This window comes from Phoca vitulina, unplaced genomic scaffold, assembly GCF_004348235.1.
Source record: "Phoca vitulina isolate PV1807 unplaced genomic scaffold, GSC_HSeal_1.0 scaffold74, whole genome shotgun sequence".
In the NCBI taxonomy this organism is placed as follows: domain Eukaryota; kingdom Metazoa; phylum Chordata; class Mammalia; order Carnivora; family Phocidae; genus Phoca; species Phoca vitulina.
In genome coordinates, this window is record NW_022589777.1 from 177,822 (window position 1) to 199,579 (window position 21,758).

Sequence of the window (21,758 nt, forward strand, 5' to 3'; positions counted from 1 at the left end):
TGCTTTTGTTGTGGGTGATATATGGCATCCATTGCATGGAAACAAACCATGTCTGGTGGCCTCCAGCTCTACCATGTCAACCCAGTCACGTAAGTTCATGCCATGTACTATATTATCCCCAATCTTTTTGTTATTCTTATGCTTTTAGACAATCTTGTGATGAATGTTATAGCTTTCCTGAGCAATTGTAGTATAAAAAGAAGAGGCCTTATCTCCATACCTACACAGTCCAGTATTTTGGTATTAGTGTTTTTTTGGTTTTTTTTTTTTTTAGGGTAAACATTGAGTTTGCAGTAATCCACCTTGGAAGTTCTGGGACATTTTAATGGGTGGTGATTTCCTTAAGTATGGTGATGTCTAATGTTTGTTAATTTTTCTGAATAGTATCTATTAAATGATATTGAAGTGTTCATATTCAACCGTTGTGAATTGACCAAAACAGTAGCTTCATATGGTCAAACCTAATTTTAAGAGAAGTTATATATATAGGGCCTTAATTATTAAAAACAACAACACTTTGTCATATGATTGAAAGGTTCTTTGGAATGAGTTATGAGTAGGTTACTAATGAGCTCATATATGTTCAGGAAATAACAATATTTCACCTCATTATGGTAGCTGATAACAATATTTGACATTAATTCATGCCTTTATTTAGTTAATTGATCATTTATTCATTCAGGACCATCCTCAAACATTTATTAAGAACTTACAACATACCACAAGTAATCCTAGGAACTGTTGATACAAAGGTAAAAACCTATGCCCTCAGAATCCAGCAACAGAGACACACAATTATCCCAGGATGTTATAAGCTCTATGATGAGAGTAAGCATAGATTCTAGGTAAGAGAAGCATTCATCCCAGGCTAGTGGTGAGGAAGAACTTACTGGAGGAAGTAATACACTATCTACAAATTAAAGGATGAGTGGGCATTAACCAAGCAGACAGCTGGAAAAAAGGCATTTTGGAGGGAGAGGATCTCAAGTCCCATGATAGGAGAGTGAGAGAGGACAATGTCCTGGGGGAAATGAAAGAGCAAGGAGTTAAACCTTGGGCTGCAAAAATGTCAAGGCTGAAGTAAAGCCTGGAGTAACACAGAAGCTAACTCAACAGAGCACCACTGGTGCCTTGTTAAGGAGTTGGGTCTTTACTTTCTGCTGCTTAATACTTTTAGATCTTTTGAGGCTTAATAATTTCAAAAGTAATGATATATCATGAGTGCCTTTATCATCTTCTAGACTACCTTTTTTTTTTTTTTTTAAAGATTTTATTTATTTATTTGAGAGAGAGAGAATGAGAGACAGAGAGCATGAGAGGGAAGAGGGGCAGAGGGAGAAGCAGACTCCCTGCTGAGCAGGGAGCCCGATGCGGGACTTGATCCCGGGACTCCAGGATCATGACCTGAGCCGAAGGCAGTTGCTTAACCAACTGAGCCACCCAGGCGCCCCTAGACTACCTTTTTTTTTAACTGAAGTATAGTTGACACACAATGTTACATTAGTCACAGGTGTACAACATAGTAATTCAACAAGTCTATACATTATGCTATGCTCACCGTAAGTGCAGCTACCATCTGTCACAATTCAACTCTATTATAATACCATTGACTGTATTCCCTATGTTGTATCTTTCATCCCCATAACTTATTGATTCCATAACTAGAAGTTGTACCTCCCACTCCTCTTCAACCATTTTGCCCATCCCCCTGCCAACCCTCATGCCTCTGGCAACCATCAGTTTCTTCTCTGTGTTTATGAGTCTGTTCCTGCTTTTTGTTTGTTTGTTTACTCACTTGCTTTGTTTTTTTGGATTCCACATATAAGTGAAACTGTATGGTATGTCTTTCTCAGTCTGACTCCTAGGCAATATTTTTTTTGTACCAATCAAATTCTTCTTCTAAACCCCACACCCTATAGCTGTTCCCTCCTGATAACCCCATTCCTTCCTAGCTGGTTCTCTGTCTGGATGCTTGACATTAGGGAATCAGACCACAGTCAGAACTATCAGACTAGGAGCTCAGCTCAGGACTATTATGGTGGCATGGAAGTTTAGTAATAAACATTCCAGCTGGGCTCCATTACCACCCTGACCAAGAGGTAGGATGACCAATCATCCTGGTTGCCTAGGACTGCTCCAGTTTTGGCAATGAATGTCTCACATCCCAAGGAACCATTCCCTGGGATGCAAAAGATCACAATATTCAGTAATGGGTGCAAAACGTCAGGGAAAAAGTACAAAACCCATACGGCAGCATTAAAAAAGGGGGCTGAAAGTAATATATTCATTAGTATCAAATGTATATGAAATAGATTGTCTTTCATAGCTGCTGTTGCTATTTTTTTTCCTTCTGACCACTGATATTGGCAGCTGGGATTTGCAGTTCACTTTGTGGCAATGGGCTGAGTAAATGACTTAAGTGTGCAACTTAAGTACATTGCAATCAGGAGTGTTAACAGTCCTTCTGTAGCTTTGCCTGTAGAATGACTGTTGTGTTTTGGACAGAGATAATGCTAATTTAATTTTTAATATTGTAAATGTTGTGACCATGTTTTCTAAGAGGTCAGGTAAGGAAAAGGAAAGTGAAAACTATGACAATACAAACACCAGCACAACCCAGACACCAAAAAAGAATATTAAACAACTGTGTTCTTTCATGACTGATGGAAGGACATATACAACTGGATTAGGGAGGAAAATGATCCAAACAAAGCATACCGCATAATATACAGAAAGGAATATATACAAGATATACACAATATACAGGAATTGGGAATTTTGGCACAGTAGAGTTGTGAATTTGTGAAATTTTATAATTTTGGGATAAGCCAGTCAAGTACTTCTAAAATAATCAAAAGTTTTTGTTTTTGTTAATTTTTGTTTGTTTTGTTTGGCTTTTTTAAAAAATCTAAGACATTAATGCTCAGGAAAAAATAATAGCAGTTGAATTAGCTTGGGGATACCACATGAATGAACACACATTATACTGTTATTCCCTTAATTGTTGTATGAAACTTAGTAAGGTTACATTCCCTGATTCAGAGGTTACAACTAAATTGTCTCGTGACAAACAAAAGGGGAAATTTTGATAACAGATGAGTTGGCCCCTCACAGAGCAGAGCTCTTTCTGTGAGATCTTACCAATGAGCGTGTTTTCTACTGAGTATGGTGAGTGATACATTGAATCATAACAATATAAATTCCCCCTAACCCTGAAGTACTTTGATATGAAAAGTGTATTTTCAAATTATTTTCTTGATTTGTATGCAAATTTTAATGATGTTGCAGAAAACATAAAACAAAAGATTCTTGATACTTTGTCCAAATATAAACTAGACTTTGATTCCTAATTTGCATGTCTAACAAAGAGTGCATATGTAAATTTTAGCAGATTCCTTTTAGTCTATAGACTTCTTATCAAAGAAATGAAAAGATCTGCTAATTGTCCTACACACCTATGCCCACTGATAAGCAGGGGTATGATTTGGTGACCTGCAAAATGGATGCTTTCATAATGGACATTTATGATTACTTCTCAGTTTCCTGAAGATGCGCAGGAGCACTTAATGAAATTTTCAACTTTATAGAAATTAAAGGAAATAATCCCTTCAGGGATGTGCCTACAAGATGGCTATCATTGTTGCCTGCCATACAAAAATTGCTAAAATGTTAGCCTGACATTGTTTTCAAAGTTTGGGACAAGAAGAAAATCCTTCTCTAATACACCTAATACATTGAGGATAAAAATGGAGAAAGGATTATAGTAAAATAGTAATGTATATATTTTTTCTCCAAAGCTGCATGATGACCTTTGAGGAGGTCATAAAGGGCTTAGAAAAGGATGAGATGTTTGATGTTACATTTAGGCTGCAACAAAAATTCACACAGTGGGGAAAAAAAGACTCTTTTTAGAAATAAGACTGCTTCAGAACTAAAAACAAACAATCATACAAAATATCACCAGAAAAGGGCAGCCAAGTTAAATACTTGTTTCTCAATTTCTTCACTAAAACGGTAACTTATTTGGAATTCAACTTCACTTCCAGAAGTTCAGATTATCTGTACCTAAAACCATTTTCCCTGAGAAAGAGGTGTAACTTAGGATGACATTCAGTGGGCTTCAGTGTTTGAAAATGATGTAGATTTTTAGATATGGTGAGCATGATGAACATAGAGATGCAAAGGACCCAAAGGATAAACAAATGGTCTCTCAAAACAAGCCTGCCGATACAAAGTGGATGATTACTTTTGAAAGCAGGAAAGAAATTCTTGCAAGTCTGAAAGTCTACTGTACTAGTAAGTAAAATCCTAACTGTTCCATGCTCAAATGCCTTTTTCTAGAGGATATTTAGTTTAATATCATCACAATGGAATGATACCAGATATCATTGTAATGCGGGCTTCATAAAAGCAGACTTGCACGTCCAAGTGAATTTGATGTTCAACTGTATTCAGTAGTGCCACTGCACTAAATAAAAGAAAGATATCTTAAAGGCTGAAGTTCAATGAATGATATCTACTTCACAGGGCTTATTGATGCTTTCTTTTTAAGAAGACTTATCTCTATGTACATTTATGTAATTTAAGAATACACAACAATGGGAGCGCCTGGGTGGCTCAGTCGTTAAGCATCTGCCTTTGGCTCAGGTCATGATCCCGGGGTCCTGGGATTGAGCCCCGCATTGGGCTCTCCCGCTCGGCAGGAAGCCTGCTTCTCCCTCTCCCACTCCCCCGCTTGTGTTCCCTCTCTCACTGTGTTTCTGTCAAATAAATAAAATATTTAAAAAAAAAAAGAATACACAATAATGTAGACTATAAAATTTAAAATTCTAATAGAGTTAAAAAGTTAAATTACAGTATCAGAGAACAAAAATAAATACAAAAATATGTTTTTCTCATGCATATTTCTTGGTTAATTAGTCATATGATTAATTACTACTAACTGCTACAGCTATAATCCTATAGCTGTTTAAACAATAGCACTAATGGAATAAAAAAGTAAATATACAGAATACATCATTTCAAATAGACACTTAATTTTTTATATATACAGTAAAGTAATACTCATTATATAGTTATTTGTGTTACTAGTATTTATTTTTAGGTCTGGTATGACTGTTCCTGTGTTGGCTCTCTAAAAAGTTGATCACCCTTCAAAAGTCACCTGTGCAGCCTTTTTTTTTTTTTTTATTTTTTTTATTTTTATGTTAATCCCCATACATTACATCATTAGTTTTAGATATAGTGTTCCATGATTCATTGTTTGTGCATAACACCCAGTGCTCCATGCAGAACGTGCCCTCCTCAATACCCATCACCAGGCTAACCCATCCTCCCACCCCCCTCCCCTCTAGAACCCTCAGTTTGTTTTTCAGAGTCCATCGTCTCTCATGGTTCGTCTCCCCCTCCGATTTCCCCCGCTTCGTTCTTCCCCTCCTGCTACATTCTTCTTCTTCTTTTTTTCTTTCTTAACATATATTGCATTATTTGTTTCAGAGGTACAGATCTGAGATTCAACAGTCTTCTGTGCAGCCTTTTAAACATAAGATTCCTAGGCTTCACACCTAGAGTTAGAGGTCAGGAATAAAGCATATTGTAAAAGGCACCCAAGAAATTTTAATGTACTGCTCAGTTTGGGAACACTATGGTGTTCTGCTAGAGGTGGGAGAAGTCCCAGGATTTTGTCTCAGATTCAGGAAATTTTATTCTCGAACCCACCAAATGACAGCACAAGCATGAAATATGAACATCTTAATCTTAATGGTTCACATTTGACTCTGATCTCCTCAATATCAGAGGGTTCTGCCTTTATCTTCACCTACCTGGTGACAAAGAAGTTTGGTGTGATGAAACCAGGTGCAGATGGCAGCAGGGATAATGGGGGACAATGGGGTGTTTCGCGGTAAGAACACAGGTGGCCAAGTGCCTGCATGTGTATCTAGGTTTGCCATTGACCAGCAGCAGGTCTTGGCCTAGTGAAATTTTGTCAGCCTGTTTTTCTCTACTATAAAATGTAGATAACTACAGACTATATTCACAGTGACTGGAACTTAAGAAATATTCCCTAAATATAAACCAAATAAAGAAAAAGATCATTTGAATTCTTACTCTTTATTGTATGGATTCCAGTCTCCAAATGGAAACCCAATGATGAATAGGAAAAATGATTATTATTATTTTTTTGTGGAAAAATACCTGAATCTGGGATATATGTTGTAGGAAAATGGAAAATATAGTTATGGAATGGCTCAACATTTCTCATATCTTATTTGACCTTGAGCCAGCTGAGGCCTGGTTTCAATCACTTCACGTTGGAATTTTGGTAATATCTACTTGACTACATGACTCCTTTGAATCAAAAGAATGGAATATTTGAACAAAATCCTAATAAATATTAAAATGCTAGGTAAATAGTAGATATCATTTGGTTCTTTTGTGAGTTCAAAACTATTGCTTATATATGTCTAACTAAAGTTACATGAATTAGAAATAAAATATGTTACAAAGTAGTAAATGTGAACTGAAAGGAAAGTTTTCATAGAGACTGGATAGTTTTATGAGTTTGTTTCATTTTTCTTATACAATATTTGAATTTAAAAGAGAGGAAAGAAATTATGATTCTCATATTATAGATGTGCTTGATGGAGTCCAATGTAAGAAAAAGAATTCTATCACTCTCTTAAGGTCTCTGATTTTTTGTTTTCATTCACATTGTAATCCCTGTTTTCCTTCTGTGTTTGATTGATAATGTACATTGTACCTGGCACCTCAATAAACATTCCATGCTGACTGAACACCAATGAATTGAGATGTGAACAGGAACTTAAATTATATAACCATCATCTAAGCTTATTCAAATTTCTAAACTTGACAGCAAATGCTCACAACTGGGTGAGCAGGGAAACAGTCCAAATTTCACACTACTAGAGAGATAATTAAACTGAAAAATCAGCATTTCAGAATATTTCTCCTGAATCTTTGTAAGTCTTATAGCTCTAGAGGTCATGGAGGAGACAGGGGATAGCAGTAAATGTTTTTTTTTATAAGGGTTGGCAGCCTTATTTGAATGATATAATCAAAATGCCTAATACCATTGTCAAAAAGCATTTCTTGATCATAAAGTTGTTCGTGTTTTCTCACTAGGACATCCACTAAAAGTCTTAGTCAAATCTCAGTCATAAATCCATCTGTGACACAGCAAAAAGAGCACAATCATATGAGAGAAATACAAAATTCCTCCTTAGGTCTCTGATACTTATTACATGAGTGATCTTGGGCCAAATCTCTCTATATCTCAGTTTTCTAATCTGCAAAATCGAACATAAACCTCCCTTCTAGAACTGTTCTAGGTATTATAGAGTTACTACCAGTGAAATATTTTTTTTTGTTTTGTTTTGTAGTTCTATGCTAAAAAAACCCCAAAGAACAACAACAAAACCTTTTTTTTTTTAATAAGGTTCTTCCAGAAGCCAAGCCCACATAGATGAGATCAAAGAAATCATACACCTGTTAATTTCTGTAACTGGTGGGTCTTGATGAAGAGGGAGTTTTAACTGTGTGATAACATTGCATTCTGCCTCAGAGAAACTGCTACAATTTTTGTCAAAGTATGTGTGTGTGTGTGTGTGTGTGTGTGTGTTTATGTGTATGTGTACAAACCACATCTTTATGCTTTATACAAGCCTGTAAGATAGATGTGGTAAAGCCAGAAGTTAAATTCAGGTCTGTTTGGACTTCTGGCAAAAGTGGTAGCATGAAGGCATTTTTGAGGCCACTCTCCTCTGTTGAAACCCTCTGAGAACACTGAAAGGACAAAATAGAGAGGAAATTCGGCAGCACTATTTTCAATGAAACAAGGAAAAGATGAAATGTCAAATCACAAACTTAAGAAGCATGACTTGTCAAAAGTCTTGAAATTTGGGCCAATATGAGAGGACATGAAGCCCTGCTGCATCCCTTCTTAGATCACGAGTGAGATAAATCATTATATAAATAGGTGTGTGGTCCTCAAATGCCTTCCAACAATTACCTGATAAAAGTGGTGAGTACAGGAAAAGACAAAGAACCTGTGTGTAGATTCTAAATCCCATGTCCTAGAATGTCAGAGGATGGGGCTAAAGGAGGACAACTTGGCTGCCTGGCTGAGGAGACTGGGAAGGGAGGTCCACCATCTTAAAAGTTTCAGCTCATCTAGTCACATAGGGAGTTGATTTATAACAGGAATGCTTGCTGATGGTCCACTGTTTGTTGCCCTCGTTGTTTTCAGGTCAACACTAGCTTATCAACTGCACCTTGCAGAGAAGTCATTATCAACACTGTGATTCCCCAGAACTGAGGAACCCTGATACGTATCTGAGAAACAGAGGGTTTCCAATTCACTTCCCTCCCTACTACTTTCTGAGCTTCTTGAGGGCAGGGAAAGAATCTCCCGGACTGGAGCCATGGTCAGGATCTAAGTGGTGTTGAATTTCCATTTGTTGAACTAAACCAAAGAGAACTGAACAATTTCATTTTAACTGAGAATCTTCAATAATGAAGTTGTGTGTTGGGAGTGACTATATATATATATATATATATATACACACACATATATATATATATACACTGTTTTTTTAAGATTAAGTAAGCTAGAAAAAAGAAAATGTTATTAAGAAAATCATAAGGAAGAGAAAATACATTTATAGTATTGTTCTGTATTTATAAAAAAAAAAAAAAATCCATCTGAAGTGGACCTGCACAGTTCAAACTGTATTCTTCAAGGGTAAACTGCACATATGTGTGTATATGTATGTGTGTATGTGTGTATATATACATATATATGCATATGTGTATATATGTATATATACACACATTATATATATATCTATACATGTATATTTATACACATATTTATTTACTTATATGTGCATATATGTATCTATATATTTAGATTCACCAGGGAGGCAAATCAAGTTAGTGGTCTTTGAGGTACTAACTGCTTGTCCAGAAGTTATAAAAATGACCAAAGTACATATGCACTAGTTTATGAGATCGCTATGGGGAAGTGGATGATTACATAGCAGGTGCCCACTATGTGCCAATATCATCTCATTTATTCCTCAAAACAACCTTGCACTGTAGGCCCTATTTTCTCCATCTTATAAATTGAGAAACTCAAATACAAAATGCCTCATTCAAGGTCACCTAGTTTTAGTAAATGGCAGAGTTGAGACCAACTTAGGTCATTGAGTTGAAAGCCCGTGTTCTGTGTGGGTTCCTCCTTTCTACAGTGAGTTATTTAAAAAGGATAGATACCCCTGTATTAATTAGAATGTGTGATCAAGTCAGAAAATAAATATGAAATGTACCAATTAAGTCTAATCCTCATGGGTCATTTCCCAACAGAGAGCATAAGTCATGAAATCATTTTACAGCAGAGATCAATAAAATAGTATATCAAAAAAGAAATACTCTCCTGAGATTTTAAGTTACAATCACATTAGCATTCTCACATGGAGAAGAATCAGTGCATCATAAATAGAAGAAAGAATAAAAAGGATAAAAATGATATCTATTTAAGTTGTAAAAAATTATGCCGTATCCATAAATAATGAAATTGCTTAATAAATCTTTATATTCAATTATCTTTCCACATTGCCTTTAACTTCCATTTTTGAGCTGTATCTCATGAAATATAAAAACATTTGACTTCATAAAAAAGGTATCTTAAATTTAGCACTAATATCCTCACTCTGTTGGGAATCCCAAATACCACAATCAAAGAGAGAATTACAACACTGCAGAGATTTCTCTTCCCACAGTCACTGAATCTCCCTGGCAAAATCAACAACTTCTTATGATACTTAGTGCTTTTATCTGCATGTTTAAACTCCAGCCAGGATGGTGACAGGGTGGATAAAGAAAGAGGACATTTCGGCATAACTCCAATGAGTACCCCCTCCCCCTCCAAACATCATTTTTACTATCTAGTCAGACATCCATCGTAGGCCCATGACTTTCAGAAAACTTTCTCATTCATAGCCAACTTAATCCGACATTTGATCTGACTGAATGAGCTATATAACAGTATGTAACAATGACAAAACCAACCAAAAGCAAGCGGACCTGAAGTTTGTTTAGACTATATGTCTTTTCTGTTGATAAAAGGTTTCTTTCCATATGATTTATCCTTTGTTTAGCAAGCATCTTTTGAGTGTATACCATATACCAGGTACTAGAGAAGCAATACAAAACATAACAAGCAAGTCATTGCCTTCATTGACCATACAATTGTACTAGGCAAATCATTTTCAAATGCTAATTTTTCATCTGATGATTTCCCCCTTTTCCTGCCCCAACCTCAACTTGTGTTTTGCACATTTTGGGTTTATTACCCCTGAAGAGGCATATAACCAGGCTATAAGAAAAAAAAAAAAAAAAAAAAAAAAAAGGCTATTTGTGGCTTTCCAAACTACTCAAGCCTAGAAAAGAGTGGAAAGGCCCCCTTCTCACTATCTGTACTATTATCCCCTGTGGAATTTGGCAAGCCAGCCCTGTCTCTTGCTCAGGACTTTGTAGTAGCTTCCCTAGCTAGTTTCACTGCTATTCTTCTCTAAAGTTCATTCTCCATAAAGCAACTGTGTAATCTTGTAGAACTTAAGCCATATCATGTCACAGCTTTGTTCAAACCCCTCCAATTTCTTCTCATCTCTCAGAGTACAATCCAAAGAACCTGCTATGGCTTAAAGGTTCTCTCTGAACATCCCCACCTTTCCTCCTCTGAGCTCACATATGTTTCTTTGCTGTCTCCTGGTTACTGAGAGAATGTTACAAGATGACAAGCCATTTTCAGAAAGAAATAAAGATCAAGGAGGAAATACCTTCCTCCATGGTCATATTCTGTAAAATATATTGTTCTTCCGTGGCTGATAGACAACCTTAAGTAAATAGGCAAGAAAGGAAACAGGAGAATCTTTTTAGCTTTTCCTGATTCTAACCTGTGAATACCGTCTTTGACAGGCAAGCCAAGGAAACTGAATTTTCAGAATGAGGATTTAATTCCTTCATTTGGAAATTAAAGTTTAGGCTCTGTATAGATCTTTCTCAACCCACATTTGTGATGTAGCATTTGTGAAGTGTGTTTTTCTTCTTCATCCTAAGTAAGGAAAGGTAGTCATATGATTAATATGTGTCCTGAGATGTTGGTTTTCAATTATTGTCTGTGAACCCTAGCATGTATTTACCCAAACTCACTGTGTGTTAGGTAGAGTAACAGACACTGAACATAGAAAAATGAATAAGATAATACCTCCAACTCTAAAGGGCACAAACATTCTAGTGGCAGAAACAGAGCCTGTGGCTTCCCCACTACCTTTTAGTTATGAAGTGCCATAAAAATACCACAGCCTAAAAATTAAACATAAGCCTGTGCATTCTTCATCAAATGACCTGACCTATATCTTAGCTTCAGTTTCACCATCTGCAAAGATAATTGTAAGGATTTCATGATCAGCTTCACACAAAGATCCTGGTTCAGTAGTGGCACAAAGTGGGTACTTGAGAGAGGTAACTATCATTCAAATGCCTGAGAAGTGGTTCATGGCATTTTCATGACTTCAGATTTCCATGTGTGGCCAGCCTACTCATGGACAATGGCATTATCAAATTAATTCTGAAGCAAACCATCAATTTGGAAGCAAACCAAAGTTGGAGTGTGCATTATATAAGTGGTGGGACTCAGGCCATATATAGAGGACATATATAAATATAAATTCTCAATCGGCTGCTATGTTCCTTTGGCAGGGCTTAATTTTTATCCTTTATTTTTTAAATTTATTTTTATTTTTTTTATTATGTTAGTCATCATACAGTACATCATTAGTTCTTGATGTAGTGTTCCATGATTCATTGTTTGTGTGCAACACCCAGTGCTCCATGCAATACGTGCCCTCCTTAATACCCATCACTGGGCTAACCCATTCCCCCACCCCCTTCCCCTCTAAAACCCTCAGTTTGTTTCCCGGAGCCCAGAGTCTCTCATGGTTCATCTCCCCCTCTGATTTTCCCCACTTCATTTTTCCCTTCCTTCTCCTAAGGTCCTCCATGCTATTCCTTATGTTCCACAAATAAGTGAAACTATATGATAATTGACTTTCTCTGTTTGACTTATTTCACTTAGCATAATCTCCTCCAGTCCCATCCATGTTGATGTAAAAGTTGGGTATTCATCCTTTCTGATGGCTGAGTAATATTCATTGTATATATGGACCACATCTTCTTTATCCATTCCTCTGTTGAAGGGCATCTTGGCTCTTCCCACAGTTTGGCTATTGTGGACATTGCTGCTATGAACACTGGGTTACATGTGGCCCTTCTTTTCACTACATCTGTATATTTGGGGTAAATGCCCAGTAGTGCAATTGCTGGGTCACAGGGTAGCTCTATTTTTAACTTTTTGAGGAACCTCCACACTGTTTTTCAAAGTGGCTGTACCAGCTTGCATTCCCACCAACAGTGTAAGAGGGTTCCCCTTTCTCCACAACCTCGCCAATATTTGTTGTTTCTTGCCTTGTCAATTTTTACCATTCTAACTGGTATAAGGTGGTATCTCAATGTGGTTTTGATTTGAATTCCCCTGGGAGCAGGGCAACTCCACCCAAGCAATTTTTATCCTTTAAAAGCCTGTTTCCTCAAAATTGTTTAGGTCAGTCAGTAAATACTGGCCATGATGACAGAGCCAAGTGTAAAGACAACCCTCTTAAAATCTGACTTTTCTTTTTATATACCTATGGTACAGGTGACAGTTCTTTCTGCTTCTACCTACTTGTTCTTGAACCTTCCTCAGAAATATCCTTCAATAGGAAGGGGAAGGAGGCTTAAATTACCTGCCTAGCTGCCATGCGTTCAGCATGCACTAAGCACATTTTTCATTGCTTTAATTGACAAAACAACCCTGTATTATGCCATGGTTACAACTGAGGATTCGGTACAAAAAGGGTGGGTACATTGCCACACATCACAGAGGTAGTAAGGGTAAGACCCAGGGTGCCAGGTCAAGTGTTCTTTCTTCACAATAAATTGTCAATTCTCAAGGCTCACAGAGCTTAAGCCAGATGTTCCATAGGACAGCCAATGGCATTCTCCTGATTCTTATTACATGCTCGTCAGGAAACCACCTGACTTACAACTTAGTTTTCCAAGTGAATATTCTTCCTCCAGAAGGAAGAAACACTGGGAATTCAGGACTGACTCTTGATCTCCAAGCTACAGCACCTCTCATTGAAAAATGTAGTATCACTCTGGCATATAGATTAGCCTCAGTTTAGGGGGGGTGACAGTCAGTTCAAGGATTTGGGGAACCAATAATATTCTTGGGAACAGCATTTGCCAGGCTGAAGACCTCACATAGATACTTTCAAACATGAAGCACTGGGTTGAGCAACTTAAATGGCTTTTGTTCCTGCACGACTTCACAGAGCTTTTAATATGCTAAAGTGCATGTCATGAACCTTTTTTTTTTTTTTTTTTTGTCTGAAGAGACCAGTGTTTAGTGCCCCACTGAAGATTCTTTGGAAACAATTTGTAATAACAATTTAAAAAAGTTATTGAGGTTTCCTTATCCATTATTAGGGTGTGTGTGTGTGCATAAACCTGTACATATATGCTTATATATATAAACATGCATATATATAAACTTAAGCATATGTAGAGAGAGAGAGACAGAGAGAGAGAGACAAAGAGAGTCAATATAAAGATGAGAACAACAATAGCAATAATAGCTATTTATTAAGCCTAGCTACTTGCCAAAAACTATGTTAACTTCTCATTCTCTTAAAAATCCTGCAAGTCAGGTAATATGAAAGACTAAGAAACACTATGACTGATAAGATCACAGCCTCTTAAGCTGGACCCCTGAGTTTAATTCTAACTCTCTTGCTGTGTAACCTGTGCAGGGTCCTAGTCTCTTGTTATTTCAATTCCTTCATCCATAACGTAGGTGAATTAATGCTTACAAGTACTGTGCATTATTCATCCCATTTTGCAGACAAGGAAACTGACACTTAGAGTGGTGCTATCATTAGACCAAAGAAAGTGAGGCAGCTGTCCTTCAGGAAGGAGCCCAGATCCTGGAGCCAAAGACCTTGAATATCACCCCCGCTCTGCCAGTCACTAGATACATGGCCTTGGGCAAGCCTTTCTCTGGTCTAGAGATGCCTTATAGATATCATGGGGTGTCTACTTCTCTACCCTCCCCACTACTGTGCAATGTATGTATTAGATAATGAATTGGAGAGCACCCAGCAGGAGGTCTGGTGCACCAACACTCAGTAAAAGTTTGTGGAATCTAAATGTTTTCTTTGTAACATTCTCTCCCCATTAAATTCCAATCAAGAAAATTGTGTTTTAGGATAACAACAACAGAAAACTGAGTCAGCAAGTGATTGTATAAGTCAAACACATGTGGGTTTTTTTTTTTTTTTCCCCTTTTTCTTTTTTTTATTCCCCCTCAGGAGACACAATTCTCTCTGAAACTACAAATACAATAGCCACTCTGTGGAGCTTCTGTAAGGGAGTTTCATCTTTCAATTATTTTTCTCATAGGGACTTTATGTTGGATGAAACTTGCATGCATACTTTATTCCACACCTTACTTTTCCTGTATCTTATCCAACAAACACTTTTATATCACTGCTTCTATATCTCAGTGTACTTTAATTTCTGTATTAACTTGCTTTAAAACTGTTTTACCTTCTAGAGATGTAAGAGTATTTTTCGGTATAAAATAAAAATTAAATGGAACTTCCTCACTCTCAAATACCTCCCCCGGTTTCAGACTCTACCTCTGACCTTTTATTATGTGAAAAATGTGCGATGTGAACACGGAAGAGAAACTCTCTATTCAGTTTTTCATCAAGATATCATAAATGATTGCTGCAGTGTCTGAGCAGCCCTGTTGATTTTGGGTGCTTCCTTCATGCTCATTCACGTTTGGTAGCCCACCTAGTCACACCTTGCATCCCTTATATTTCACTCTTTCATTGGACAAGCATTTATTTATCATTTACTATTTGCTATGCATCTGGATAACCCAGAGGTGGGAAGTATAGGTAGGTATTCACTTAGAACTACTGATGTGTTGGAGGAGCAAGATGGTGGAGGAGTAGGAGACCTAAATTTCCTCTGGTCCCAGGAATTCAGCTAGTTATCAAACCATTCTGAACACCTACAAACTCAACAGGAGGTCGAAGAAAAGAATAGCAGCAACTCTCTGAACAGAATAGTGACCACTTTCTGGAAGGTAGGACATGTGGAGAAGTGAATCCAAGGTGATATTTGGGAAGACAGGCCGCGGGAGAAGGGAGCCTCCTCAGCCAGCTACCAGCGACTGATAGAGCAGCAGAGCACAAAATCAGAACTTTTAGAAGTCTGCTCGGCTGAGGGATGTCACTCCAGTGGCTAAGCAGGATGGAACCCTCGCTGGGACAGTGTGGTCTCAGGACCCTTGGGGTCACAGAAAGACCAGGGGTCCTTGAGTGCAGCTGAGCTCCCAGGTATCGGAGCAGGGAAGCCAGCTGCAAAGACGGAGTCAAGGAATGGGCTCTCAGCTTGGGGTTGCCATAAACCATGATCCATGGCACAGTCAAGCCACTGCCCTTGAGCAGGGACCCAAGAAGTGGCAGATCCGGGGAGACTCCCCTTCCTCCCCTGGGAGGAGTGGCACGGGAGCACACCCCAGGAATCTGCTTGGTTTGGAGACTCCAAATGGGGTTGTGTGACAGAGATAGAAATGCTTGGTCACAGGCTGGGTGAGCAGGGAGTGCGGCTGGAGACCAGGGAGATAGGAGTGATTGACAGCTTCTCTCTGGGGGCTCACTGAGGATTGGGGCCCCAAGCTCTTAACTCCTCCAGGACCAGAGATTGGGAGGCCACCATTTTCACTCTCATCCTCCAAAGCAGTATGGAAGCTTTCAGGGAAGAAAAGCTACCAAGAGCAAACCCGAGCAGATTACTTAGCCTGGCCCCTGGCAAGGGTGGGGCAATTCCGCCTCAGGCAAAGACATAGGAGAATCACTGCAACAGGCCCATCCCCCAGAAGATCAGCAAGATATCCAGCCAAGACCAAGTTTACTGATCAATGAAAATGGAAAAATACCAGCACTAAGGGAATACAGCACATAGAATTCATGGCTTTTTTCCCCATGATTCTTTAGTCTTTCAAAGTTAATTTTTTTTTAATTGTATTTTTTTCTTTTTCTATTTTTTTTAGTTGAATTTTTCCTCTTTCCTTTTTGAACCAACATCTTATCAATTCCTTTTTTAAAATCTTTTTTAATTTTCAAGTTTACAGTCATATTATATCCCTTGTATTTAACCTTATTTTTTGTATGTGTATATATATATATTTTTTTTTTCTTTCTTTTTAAAATTTTGGGATATAGTTTCTTCTAACAGACCAAAATAAACCCTAAATCTAGTGTATGACTTTGTCCTAGTCTGCCACCTGATCACATTCTCTTTGTTTTAAATTTTTTTGTTCTTTTTCAACCAACTTATCAATTCTTTTTCTTAAATCTTTTTTATTTTTCATCTTTACAGTCATATTCCATCCCTTCATCGTATTTACCCTTATTTTTATTTACATGTAAGTTTTTCTTTCGTTAAAATTTTGGGAGGCAGTTTATTCTAACAGACCAAAATACACCCAAAACCTAGTGTGTGGCTCTGTTCTATTCACCATCCTGATCTTTTTTTTTTTTTTCTTTTCCCCCTGATTATGGGTCTCTTCTGATTTGTTTAGTGTATATTTTTCTGGGGGCGTTGTTACCCTCTTAGCATTTTGTTCTCTCATTCATTTATTCTCCTCTGGACAAAATGACAAGATTGAAAAACTCACCTCAAAAAAAAAGAACAAGAGGCAGTACCGACAGCCAGGGACCTAATCAATATGGACATTAGTAAGATGTCAGAACTAGAGTTCAGAATGATGATTTTAAAGATACCCAGCTGGGCTTGAAAAAAAGCATAGAAGATACTAGAGAATCCATTTCTGGAGAAATAAGAGAACTAAAATCTAACCAAGGCGAAATCAAAAAGCCTATTAATGAGGTGCAATAAAAAATGGAGGCTCTAACTGCTAGGATAAATAAGGCAGAAGAAAGAATCAGTGAGATAGAAGACCAGATGATGGAGAATAAAGAAGCTGAGAAAAAGAGAGATAAACAACTACTGGATCACAAAGGGAGAATTCAAGAGATAAGTGATACCATAAAGTGAAACAACATGAGAATAATTGGGATCCCAGAAGAAGGGGGGGGGCAGAAGGTATACTGGAGCAAATTATAGCAGAGAACTTTCCTAATTTGGGGAAGGAAACAGGCATCAAAATCCAGGAGGCACAGAGAACCCCCCTCAAAATCAATAAAAATAGGTCAACACCCCAACAGCTAATAGTAAAACTCAGAATTCTCAGAGACAAAGAGAGAATCCTGAAAGCAGCTCGGGAGAAGAGGTCTGTAACCTACAATGGTAGAAACAGTAGATTGGCAGCAGACCTAACCACAGAGACCTGGCAGGCCAGAAAGGACTGGCATGATATATTCAGAGCACTAAATGAGAAAAATATGCAGCCAAGAACACTATATCCAGCGAGCCTGTCATTGAAAATAGAAGGAGAGGTAAAAAGCTTCCAGGACAAACAAAAACTAAAGGAATTTGCGAACACCAAACTAGCCCTACAAGAAATCTTGAAAGGGGTCCTCTAAGCAAAGAGAGAGCCTAAAAGTAACAGAGACCAGAAAGGAACACAGACAAATTACAGTAACAGTCACCTTACAGGCAATACAATGGCACTAAATTCATATCTTTCAATAGTTACCCTGAATGTAAATGGGCTAAATGCCCCAATCAAAAGACACAGTGTATCAGATTGGATAAAAAAAAGAAGACCTATCGATATGCTGTCTGCAAGAGATTCATTTTAGACCCAAAGACACCTACAAATTGAAAGTGAGGAGGTGGAAAACCATTTAACATGCTAATGGACATCAAAAGAAAGCTGGGGTGGCAATCCTTATATCAGACAAATTAGATTTTAAACCAAATACTATAATAAGAGATGAGGAAGGACACTACATCCTACTTAAAGGGTCTATTCAACAAGAAGATCTAACAGTTGTAAATATCTATGCCCTAACACGGGAGCAGCCAATTTTAACATCCCCCTCACTGAAATGGACAGATCATCTAAGCAAAAGATCAACAAGGAAATAAAGGCTTTAAATGACACACTAGACCAAATGGACTTCACAGATATATTCAGACATTCCATCCCAAAGCAACAGAATACACATTGTTCTCTAGTGCCCATGGAACATTCTCCAGAATAGATCACATCCTAGGTCACAAATCAGGTCTCAACCAGTACCAAAAGACTGGGATCATTCCCTGCATATTTTTGGACCACAATGCTTTAAAACTAGAATTCAGTCACAAGAGGAAAGTTGGAAAGAACTCAAATCCATGGAGGCTAAAGAGCATCCTACTAAAGAATGAATGGGTCAACCAGGAAATTAAAGAAGAATTAAAAAAAAATTCATGGAAACAAATGAAAATGAAAACACAACGGTTCAAAATCTTTGAGATGCAGCAAAGGTGGTCCTAAGAGGAAAGTATATAGCAATACAAGCCTTTCTCAAGAAACAAGAAAGGTCTCAAATACACAACCTAACCCTACACCTAATGGAGCTGGAGAAAGAACAGCAAATAAAGCCTAACCCAGCAGGAGAAGAGAAATAATAAAGATCAGAGCAGATATCAATGAAATAGAAACCAAAAGAACAGTAGAACAGATCAGTGAAACTAGGAGCTGGTTCTTTGGAAGAATTAATAAGATTGATAATCCCCTGGCCAGACTTATCAAAAAGAGAAAGGACCCAAATAAATAAAATCATGAATGAAAAAGGAGAGATCACAACCAAAACTAAAGAAATACAAACAATTATAAGAACATATTATGAGCAACTCTATGCCAGCAAATTAGACAATCTGGAAGAAATGGATGCATTCCTAGAGATGTATCAACTACCAAAACTGAACCAGGAAGAAATAGAAAACCTGAACAGACCCATAACCGCTAAGGAAATTGAAGCAATAATCAAAAATCTCCCAGAAAAAAAGAGGCCAGGGCCAGATGGTTTCCAGGGGAATTCTACCAAACATATCAAGAAGAGCATTTGACAAAATACAGCATCCTTTCTTGATTAAAACTCTTCATAGTGTAGGGATAGAGGGTACATACCTCAGTATCATAAAAGCCATCTATGAAAAACCCACAGCGAATATCATTCTCAATGGGGAAAAACTAAGAGCTTTTCCCCTAAGGTCAGGAACGCTGCAGGGATGTCCACTATCACCACTGCTATTCAACATAGTACTAGAAATCCTAGCCTCAGCAATCAGACAACAAAAAGAAATAAAAGGCATCTGAACTGGCAAAGAAGTGAAACTCTCACTTTTTGCAGATGGTATGATACTTTTTGTGGAAAACTCAAAAAAGTTCACCCCAAAAATGCTAGAACTCATACAGGAATTCAGTAAAGTGGTAGGATATAAAATCAATGCACAGAAATCAGTTGCATTTCTATATACCACCAACAAGACAGAAGAAAGAGAAATTAAGGAGTCAATCCCATTTACAATTGCACCCAAACCATAAGATTTCTAGGAATAAACCTAACCAAAGAGTCAAAGGATCTACACTCAGAAAAATATAGAATACTCATGAAAGAAATTGAGGGAGAGACAAAGAAATGGAAAAACGTTCCATGCTCATGGATTGGAAGAATATTGTGAAGATGTCAATGCAACCTAGAGCAATCTACACATTTAATGCAATCCCTATCAAAATACCATCCACTTTTTTTCAAAGAAATGGAACAAATAATCCTAAGATTTGTATAGAACCAGAAAAGACCCCGAATAGCCAGAGGAATGTTGAAAAAGAAAAGCAATGCTGGTGGCATCACAATTCCGGACTTCCAGCTCTATTACAAAGCTGTCATCATCAAGACAGTATGGTACTGGCACAAAAACAGACACATAGATCAAGACACAGAATAGAGAACCCAGAAATGGACCCTCAACTCTATGGTCAACTAATCTTTGACAGAGCAGGGAAGAATATTCAATGGAAAAAAGACAGTCTCTTTAACAAATGGGGTTGAGAAAATTGGACAGCCACATGCAGAAGACTTAAACTGGACCATTTCCTTACACCACACACAAATATAGACTCAAAATGGATGAAAGACCTAAATGTGAGACAGGAGTCCATCAAAATCCTAGAGGAGAACACAGGCAGCAACCTCTTCGACCTAGCTGCAGGAATTTCTTCTTAGAAACATCGCCAAAGGCAACGGAAACAAGGGCAAAAATGAACTATTGGGACTTCATTAAGATAAAAGGCTTTTGCAAAGCAAAGGAAACAGTCAACAAAACCAAAAGACAACTGACAGAATGGGAGAAGATATTTGCATATGACATCACTCGTCTCTCTCAAAGGGCCAGATAAAGAGCTAGTATCCAAAATGTATAAAGGACTTATCAAACTCAACACCCAAGGAACAAATAATCCGATCAAGAAATGGGCAGAAGACATGAACAGACATTTCTGCAAAGAAGACATCCAAATGGCCAACAGACACATGAGAAAGTGTTCAACATCACTCGGCATCAGGGAAATCCAAATCAAAACCTCAATGAGATACCACCTCACACCAGTCAGAATGGCTAAAATTAGTAAGTCAGGTAATGACAGATTTTGGCAAGGATGCAGAGAAAGGGGAACCCACCTATACTTTTGGTGGGAATGCAAGCTATTGCAGCCACTCTGGAAAACAGTATGGAGTTCCTCAAAAAGTTGAAAATAGAGCTACCCTATGACCCAGCAATTGAACTGCTAGGTATTTACCCCAAAGATACAAATGTGATCTGAAGGGGCATGTGCACCCCAATGTTTATAGAACATAAACATTGTCCAACAGCCAACTGTGGAAAGAGCCTGATGTCCATCAACAGATGAATGGATAAAGAATTGTGATACACACACACACACACACACACACACACACACAATGGAATATTATTCAGCCATCAAAAAATGAAATCTTGCACCTGCAATGACGTGGATGTAACTAGAGGGTATTATGCTAAGTGAAATAAGTCAATCATAGAAAGACATGTATCATATGATCTCATTGATATGAGGAATTTGAGAAACAAGACAGAGGATCATAGGGGAAAGGAGGGAAAAATGAAACAAGACGAAACCAGAGAGGGAGACAAACCATAAGAGATTCTTAATCTCAGGAAATAAACTGAGGGTTGCTGGAGTGGAGGGAGGTAGGAGGGATGGGGTGGCTGGGTGATGGACATTGGGAAAGGTATGTGCTATGGTGAGCGCTGTGAATTGTGTAAGACTGATGAATTACAGACCTGTACGCCTGAAACAAATAATACATTATATGTTAAAAAAAAAAAAAAAAAAAGAACTACTGATGTGTCTCCAGACAACTTCTGTACAATTGGCACCAGCTGTTACAGAAGCACGCTGTTAGAGCACAGAGGGCAGAGCAATTCATCGTGCCCTCCAGATGTGGGGAGGGCTTTGCGCTAGAATTTACTCTGAATATGTGAGCATGGGCTTTCCATGAGGAAAACAGCTTGCAGATCCATGACTGCACAGAGGAAATAGCATGGGCAAAGGCATGCATGTGGGAACA